Source organism: Labrus mixtus, chromosome 10 (assembly GCF_963584025.1).
Source record: "Labrus mixtus chromosome 10, fLabMix1.1, whole genome shotgun sequence".
NCBI lineage: Eukaryota > Metazoa > Chordata > Actinopteri > Labriformes > Labridae > Labrus > Labrus mixtus.
Window position 1 is genome coordinate 19,815,461 of NC_083621.1, and position 9,634 is coordinate 19,825,094.

The following is a 9,634-nucleotide window of genomic DNA, read 5'->3' on the forward strand; positions in this document are numbered from 1 at the left end:
CTGCTGGATCAAAAAATCGCATATAAAGCCTTTAACTACTTCAGGCTGTCTGTATGGATTTAAATGAGCGCTCAAACATCAGTAAATGTACCTTAGTGTTGGTGGTCATAATGATCTTGTCATTAAATATCTAATAGGTCACACCTGTACTTGTAGCAGAGTATTTTTACAGTCTGTATTAGTACTTTCACCTGAGGTCATCATCTGCATACTTTCTCCACATGCGTGAATAAATAACTGTCAGTAAACAGACGTGTGAGTTTGTCTATCTCTCTGCTGCATAATCGTCCTCCTCACATGCAAACATTCAGCGCTCTGTGTGGCTTATAAATCCTCTGAGCTCCCTGTTTTAACATATTCATCACCGTCGACCCGCCGCTCTCTCGCGGTCGCCGGGGCTGAGCGCCTCCGGATGTCCGGGGCAGGACTCCCCGGGCCTGAGCGTGAATAAATTGACCGGGTCGCAGAGAAGACGGCGCTCCGTGTCATAATGAGAGAGAGGAGATGTCAGGAGGAGATCCCTGAACCATGGCTGTGATGTACTGTACACACAGACACACACACACACACACACACAGATTTATGTTTAAACTGACAGGCAAAATTTTCAGCAGTGTTTGTGGACTGTTTGTCACCTCGTGTTTCTGAGCTTTATGGCCTCTGTCTCTGAAGCCTTTACAATGTGAATGTTGTGTTTTGTGTCTTAATGTTGGACTGAAGATCACATGACATGAAAATAACTTCACAAGCCATCGTTCCTTTAACATAACGTAATCGTGTGTATGAGGTGTAGACTCTACTTGTGGTCAGAATTCATGATTTCACTGCAGCCTTTGCAAAAAGTTGCTGAAAAACTGAATGAAACTAAAGTGAATTTCCTAAAAACTTGGAACCCGCAGACCCCACAGCATCTGTATGCACTCCATCCGAAGACACTAATCCATTGAAGATGTTTCTGAAGAAGAGCGCCGAGAAGAGCAGCTGGATTTTCGACTTCAAGAGATCACACAGGAATAAAGAGAACAGCATTCAAACTCCACGTTACTTTGCCTTTCTGAGGTTGATTTGCTGTCTGTTTTGATGTCGATAAAGCGATGGGATATACAATCATCAGTCCGTACATCGGGTTTTTATTTTAAATTTGACCAGATGCTCTAGGTGTTCCTGTGTCAGACTTTTCTGGGCGGGTCGATCTCCTCTGTATAGCTTGACTTGCGCTGGAAGCAGTTTCGTCCAAACTAAACCCAGCAAGTATCTGGAGTTGAGTTGAGCAGTGGCGCTTCTGGAATACGCCAAGCATCGACTAGATAATGAGCAATCCAGAGGGCAGCGGTTATGGAACGCGGCGTACACAGATGCAGATGGGGTCTGTGGGTAACTCTGCACTATGCATTATAAGGGGTAATATGCCCATACTTATAGATTTGTGCTGTTCTTCTTTGTATCTCGTTTGCTGAAGTGTTTTAAGCTTTAAGGAAAAGGGGTTGGAAAAGCTCTCGTCTCCCGGCTTAAAGATCGGTTTCTGTTTGACTCATCCATTAACACCAACCAACATGCCAAACAGACTTATCACCACGTCACCTGTTTACACCTTTTCTCTGCAACTGCATGTCATGTTTGTTGCTTTTCTCTTGTCTTTTCTTCAGGAGTAGACATTCTCCCTCTAAAAAAACTAAACTAATGCCTGATTTTGAAATGTTAAAACGCAGACACAAAGACAAGAACGGACCTCAAACATGTCCAGACTTCAATGGTTCAAACCGAGTCCAAATCAAGTGAAGACCTGTTTCAGTCTGAACGTTCATAATTCAAACACAGACAATAATGTAAAAAATTATTTAAGCTGCAGATCATAATTCATCTCCGTCTGATTAAAAAACAAAGAGTGCAGCAGCTCACGAGATCCGTCACTCAGCTAGGGATGCTGGGATTTTACTCTTTAAAGTGAGCTACTCCACGACCACACTCAGTTGAATCCGTGCCAGGCGGAGCTGCTGCTGGGTGGAGGGAAGGGGGTTGGGGGGGGTTGTGGGGGAGGGGGGGTTGGTGTTATGACCCGGGAAACCTGCAGGGCCGTGTTTGACCTTGGGCTGTACAACTGCTTAACGCTCTGCGTGTGAAACAGGATCCCTCCCTGTGTGTGTGTGTGTGTGTGTGTGTGTGTGTGTTTGCCTGGAGATGCTAAAGCGCTAACACTACCTTCCTGTAAACCCCCCGCATATGAGGTCTTTTGTTGTGCTTTGTTTTGGTTGGTGGCGGGCCCTCCTCACTGCTCGCCTCCTCTGAGGCTCACACAACAAGAAGGGGAAGAGAAAGAGGGGAGAGGTGGTGCCGAGGGGGGGGGGGTTGGAAAACTTCTTCAACAACCACACGCCAACCCCCCCCCAACCCCCCTCTCCCCAATCCAGGCCCTTCAGATCCCTCAGCTCTCCCTCTCCATCTCTGCATCTCTCCATCCAAACCCCCGCTGCACTCAGCATCTGCTCAGAGGATGAATAAATGAAGCGCTCCCTCTCCAGCCCCCCTGACTGACAGAGGCCTATCTTAATTGTGGCTGAAAGCTGGCTTTTCTCCCTGCTAATTAGCAGATTGCGGCGTTAAATGATTCAAAAAGTCGGGGCTTATACGGGCGCTGCCGATCATCACTTATTCACGCGGCGAGCGGCGCTTTGTGCGAACATCGGTGCCCGAGGTAAATTAATTTACTCCAATTAGCAGCCGCTGTCAGTGCGCATCACCGTCTCCCGTCTTCAGGACACGTCTTTAAAAAGTAATGCTCTTATTTTGTCCTCTGGTTTTGTTACATCTGATGTTCGCTGGAGGGAAACGGGGCAAACATAATGAGACCACAGGAAGTCACACACACACCTTCACACACACACACACACATGAAAACACGCACACACACACACACACACACACACACAGGGAGGGATGTGGGCCAGTGAAGGTGGGAGGAAGAATCTCTGCAGGCACCTCCTGCAGGATCACAGATGTAGGATGAACAGGAGCGAGTTCACTCGTTCTTAGAAATTCAAACGAATCGATCTTCACATGAACACAACATTCAGACTGAAACACACACACACACACACACACACACACACACACTCCTGCTGCACATGTGACACACTGAACACAAACATGTCTACACTTTCTGTAAGAAATCCCTACAGACTCCAAGTTTCATGGCAACTAAGAAACACGAGGTTGAGGTGTTTCAGTCTCTGATGTGGAATCTTTGAACGTCTTCTTTATGAACAGAACTGGTCAGAGACCTCTGGGTAAAGCCACCAGAACACACTGAACAGATCATAACCTGGCCCAGGAACACCTTTGGATTCCTCAGGATTTGTCAAATTTGCTGTGCAGAGGGACATCCACCTGATGCCATCTGCATGTCTTTAAAGTGACAAAGACTATGTATTTTGACTCTCATCACATTTTCGAATGAATTCACGTTGGATTCATTTTGAAGCTATGTACAGCCGTCTATTATTTGATGTTGAGCACACAGAACATTTGTTAGAATAGATCCTGTCTGATCCTCTCTCCATGTCTGGAGATTTTTATAAAAAAAAAACCTAGAATATACTTTTGTTCCTCATGCACCAATGTATTTTTGGATCGTTTCTGATGTTGTGGGAATTATTCAGTGGAATATAACTTCAGTCCACCGACAACATGTTTCATACAATGTCCTGTGTGTTTTCATATTTCATAAGGTGTCCTCTGTGTGTTCACATTTCTACAGTGTACTGTGTGTGTGTTCTGTGTGTTCAGAGGCACAATGAAAGGAGAGAAGTTAAAAAAGCTGGCCGGAGTTCGGTCTATTTAAGAATAAAGAATGAAATAATTTTGTGTAAACAGCAATGTGCCATCCTGCAGGATCACCTGGCTCTTAAAGGGAAGGAAAGCTAACACTCTGAATGGCTTGATTCATGCTATGCCCAAAACACACAAATGTCTCTTTAAGCGACTTAATCCAACCTCTCTGCACTCTGCGCCTTGCTTTGAACAAAGATCGATCATCGTGTAACTAGTAATATAGGGCAACCCCCAAATCATTTTACACCACATGCTATAGACAGTGCTCTTTACACCATCAAAATAGGGCCCTAAAAGTCCATTTGTGCATCCTTTGGTTTTTTACATTTTAGTACATTTTGCTTAAAGTTTTGTTTTTTAACAAGTACTATTTTATTATTAGTTGATATGGATGTCAGATTACTTAATATTTTTGTGTGTGTTGATTTCCGTCACACCTGAGAGCGTCACAGCCTAAATCTTCTCCTTCTCCTTCTCCTTCTTCCTCCTTCTGCTCGGCTGTATTCCATATGCTTCATCATTAAAAACATGGCTGCTGTAAGGATTCATGTATAAATGTTGAATCGCAGCAGCGAGCAGAGACACTCCAGAGACGACAGATGTTGGTGCAGAGACAATTAATTAACAAGCGTCTTAATCCCGCTGAGAGAGCGGACGTCGTGCTCATGGAGATCTTGTTCGGATCTTGTTCTGATCCAGTGGATCCGCCTGCAGGATTTTATCTGTTGGAGAACCTGGACTGTGACGACTGACAAGACCATTTATGATTTATCTACAGGGCAGAATCAGCTCGAGGTGGACCCAGATGGTTAATCTTCAAAGTGCTTTTCTTAGATTTAAGAGGGCCAGTTATATTCATGAGGTTATTTAAAGTACACTCACTGAAATATTGTGTCAATTTACTATTTTGGTATACTTAAATGAGTATTTCTGTTTGATGTTACTTTTATTAACTACATTATTAAGTTTGTCCCATTTTAACTTGTGATACTTGTGAAAACATGTATTTAATATTCTATTTATTTCACCTTTTACACCAAAGGTCTTTTCTCTCGATCAAAGAAGATTATTGTTGCAAAGCAATAAATGAAAAATTTACATTGAATATGGGACATTGTGGTTAAAGTTGTACAAAAAAAATAAATCAACATTTTACCCAGAAGTCAAATTTTAAGTCATCCCGTTGTAAATGATTTAATTTAAGAAATGTAAAATCAGTTTTGGGAAGACAGTAATATTCAACTTCAGCTAACAGTTAGCAGTTCACATTGTGGAGTTTAAATCTCTTTGATTGGATGTTGTTCTTGAAATGCAATATGGGATTTGTAGTTGACTTCTTTTCTTCATTTTGTTATGTTCACAGCTTCTTAATGAATTGCATTTTAATTAAATAATCACATAAACCATAAACCTTTTTTTCTTCTTTGACAGTTATTTCACCACTGTTTCCCCCTTTTAATACAAAAACAAAATGATGACAAGCAGCAACCTCAGATGTTGAATAATGAAACCAAGTGGAAGTGCAAGAAACTGCAGTTCCTTGAGTGTCCACTTGAGTCTGTCCCATTAAGATTAACCCATGGTAAAGTGACTTTAATGTCCCGAATCTGCATCCGCAATCTGATTGGAGTTGAGTATTATAACTCGAGTCAGGCCATGCGAGTGGAGCCCTCACCTCAGACTGGAGAGGAAGCATTCAGAGACAGTGGCCATCTTGGATCTGTGGATCAACGAACGTGCAGATTATAATGTCAGACAAGTGTTTCAGCTTCTGAGGTCATTCATAGAGAACTTTCAAAATCTAAACATCAAAGTTCTTCACAAGCAGGCGGATCATAAGCAGAAAAAACTGTAAGAAGACATGATCATTCAAAATATGTCTAAACGACATAGAGGTCAAGTTTATCATAAAGTTTTCATGTATTTAAAGCTAATCTGTGCCTGAGCTGACAGGAGATCTGCAGGCGGAGCAAGCAGACACCTCTGGTGTTGAAAAAAGAAGCCAATGTGGAAAAAACTGCAGTTCCTCAAGAGTCCACTAGAGGCTGTCTCTAAAAGTGAGTCAATCCTCATAGAGGATGTTAAAATGTCCAACATGAATGTAGAAATTAACATGTTTACATCCTGGTAAGAAACCCATTTTAATATTGTTAGTTCATTACTTTATTGGCTCATTGATTTCATTAAGGTTAAAGTAAACTAATGACTGGCAGGTGGGTGTGATGTAGCTGTTTGTCATGAGGCTTAAGTCCCGCCTCAGCTCCTCCTCTTTGTCTTATTCTATTGATCGATTGATCTAAATGTAGGTATAATCAGCATTCCCAAATCGTTCTCATTTGTTGTCTTGTTTATAGAAATATGACTCAGGGAGACGTCATGTTCATTAACAAGACAAGTATGTGTGTTTCCATGTTTGTTCTTCTCTTTAGGTTTTCATTCAAATATCCGTTAGTTTACATTAGCAAAGGTTACTAACATAAACAGTTAGCCTTAGGAAGTACCTTCCTCACTGATGAATCATCCTGTTTCCTGTGTTTCCCTGTAAAGTGACAGAAGAATTAAGTGACCTTGAATGAAATTACAGATTTTGGAAACATTTGGCAGGTCTGTGACATTTGGATGTACAAATGTTGTATACTTTACCTTGAAATAAATAACTCTCTTGAGGCTATACAGAATAGATTAAATCACGTCCATCTTCTACAGGATCCGTCAGATTATCATCCCTGCACCTCCCTGCAGATGTTCCCGCAGCTCGGAGGCTGAAGTCATGTGGATGTGGTGACAGAGATGGCGAGCAGATAGACGGCCGTCTGCGTGACATCATTAAGTGTTCACAGCTGCAGCAGGTTTTAGCTCTGACAGCTGAGGATCCATTTATCAGAGAGCAGCACCCGACATGTGCTGCAGGACACACACACACACACACACACACACACACACACACACACACGCGCGCGCACACACACACACACACACACACACACACACACACACACACACACACACACACACACACACACACAGAGTGTCCTGACTGTACCTGTAGTTGATCTGTAGTTTATAACATCAGTTTATTGTCAGTCCTCATGTTTCCACAAATCAAAACCACATTTCCCATCAGCCCTCTCTCCCTGCAGAGGAAACATGTTGGCAGTAAATCTTATATTGGGTCTGAACTGGTTCAAAATAGGATCATGTTACAGAGAAATATAAACTGGGAATTAAACGAAAAACATGCATTTGACTCACTGACTGCTGAAACTTCACATTTTACAGTGTTAGAGATAATTTCTACACTGTCAAATTGAAACATATACTATGAATTAAATAGTCGGTGATCTTTTAAAAATCTTAAAACCTATTATCACACAGTCAAAGAGTATTCTCCCTGCATTTATGAAATCCAAAATCATCTCCTGTTCTCCCTCTCTGCTGGGTTAATCTCCCTCCTCCTCCATGAACTGAGTTTGGATTAACTTTCCTGTTGCTTCCGGTTATACTTGAGGCCGATCAGGTCCCAGTTTGATGACCTTTTAACCCGAGGTCATTATCAGGATTTCTGGTACTGGTGAGGATTTCTCTGATGGTGAGAGAAATCACCATCAAATCTGAGTCAATCAAACAATCATATCTGAATACATGATTTGTCCGGTCTGACTGTGAGGCCATAAGAAACAACTCTTAAAATGCTTGTTTTGTTGAATGGCTTGACTGCCTCTGATAAACCAGCCCTACAGGAGAATCTTACCACTGATGGACAATTTGTGTATCTGTGAGCTTCACATCTTCCATCACTCTGATTTGCTTTGATATGAATACAACTAACCATATCCATAATGATCCTTTTTATTATGAGTTTCTGATAAGGTAGCAACTATGATTAATGAATCCATCTATTTATTTGAATGGGTTCAGAGACTAATCTTTAAATCCATAAATCAATATTTTTGTCAAACCAACAGTTCAAACTCAAAACATTATGTGCAAAACGACCAAACGCAGCAAGTCGTCACATCTTAAAAAATACATTTTTATAAACTTAATCATCAGGAGAGAAGCAGAAACGTGTCGTTATCTGAAGTTTGACAGCTCTGGACTAAATAAAATCAGATTCAGCTGCAGGAAGTGACATCATGATTTTATCATCCCTGAGAAGCTTTTAAAGAATGAGAAATGTCTCTTTAGTTTAAGTGAAAATGCGTACTGAGATGATGTGATTGAGCGATTTCAGTGGTAGTGAATGTGGACACAGGTTAAAGCTACGTGCTTGTGTGTGTGTGTGTGTGTGTGTGTGTGTGTGTGTGTGTGTGTGTGTGTGTAACGAGGCTGAATCATCTGCTGCCCACATGCTGCACACGCCGTCACCTCCACTGTAAACACGTCAGTCTGAATGATTCTGCACCAACACAACACACTGCATTTTAACAGGACGGCTATAAACCACAATCACTAATGCTCCCCAGCTGTGTGTGTGTGTGTGTGTGTGTGTGTGTGTGTGTGTGTGTGTGTGTGTGTGTGTGTGTGTGTGTGTGTGTGTGTGTGTGTATGTACGTGTGTGTGTGTGCGTGTGTGTGTGTGTGTGTGTGTGTGTGTGTGTGTGTGTGTGTGTGTGTGTGTGGCTCTGCAGTTCAGTCTGAATCTGATTTTACAGCAGGAGAGTATCAGTTCTTTAAATAAAAACTTTACAGAAGGTCAGCAGCTCAGACAGAAGCTTGTCTCCGGTAAGTCCCTTCATGTGTGTCAATCATCTGATCTCACAGACATTTAATTTAAATTTATCCAAAAAAAGATTTCAGACAAATTAATTCAGTCTGACTGAAATCTGTTCGAGCTGCTTTTTTTTTTTTTTTTTTTGAGACGTTGGCACTGTTTCCATTTCTGTGAGTTAAAGTAGAAACATCTAAAGCATGAAGCTAATGTGAGAATGAGGTCAACTCTTAAATGCTGCAGTTCCTTAAGTGTCCACTAGAGGCTGTCTTCTGCAGTAAGTCAATCGCCAAAGAGGCCCATGTTAAAATATTCAACTTTATAGCAGAAATAGACATGTTTACAGCCTGGTGCAAAGAACAGTTTTATTCTCTTTAGCTCATTTGTGTGTGCTCTTTATTGTACTAACAGACAGTTCAACATGTCAGAGTTCCACTTTTTACAACCAGTTCAGCCACCAAAACAAAAAAGAAAAACACAGAATTCAGAGCAGAAATGAGCAGGTAAAGGTAATGACATTTTAGTTCAGTTGTAGTTTTAAACCGGCTCACCTCTCTCCTCACAGATGGTGTGGGTACGGTGTCCTGCTGTGTTCAGTGTGGTCGCTGGTCCTGCAGCAGCAGCAGCTGCTCTGTCGAACGCTCCACAGAGGATGAGAGGAACGTGGGAAGCAGAGAGTTATCTCCGAGGACCGGCAGAAAGCTCCGGGGAGATTTAACGGAGGAGAAACGAACCTGAGGAGGAAAAAAACAGCAGATTGATCTGGACGAGTGTTTGTGGGAGGATGTTTGAAGCTGACTGTTAATGAGGATCTACAGACATGTTCTGTAGTGTCAGATACTTTCTTTGAGATTTCATGTCTTTATCAGAGACTGCACTGACAAACGAATACACCAGGATCTTAGCTTATTAATTAGTTTCCCTTAGCTTATACCTCTCACATAACTAAATATTTCACAGCCTTTTCAGTTCCAACGTTCATTTACTGTTCCTCCTTTTTTTTTACTTTGACAGAAAACCATTCTATATGTGTTTGATTTGTTTAGAGATTGAAGAAGTATTAATTCAAGTTAAAGTATCACACTGTGAAAATACT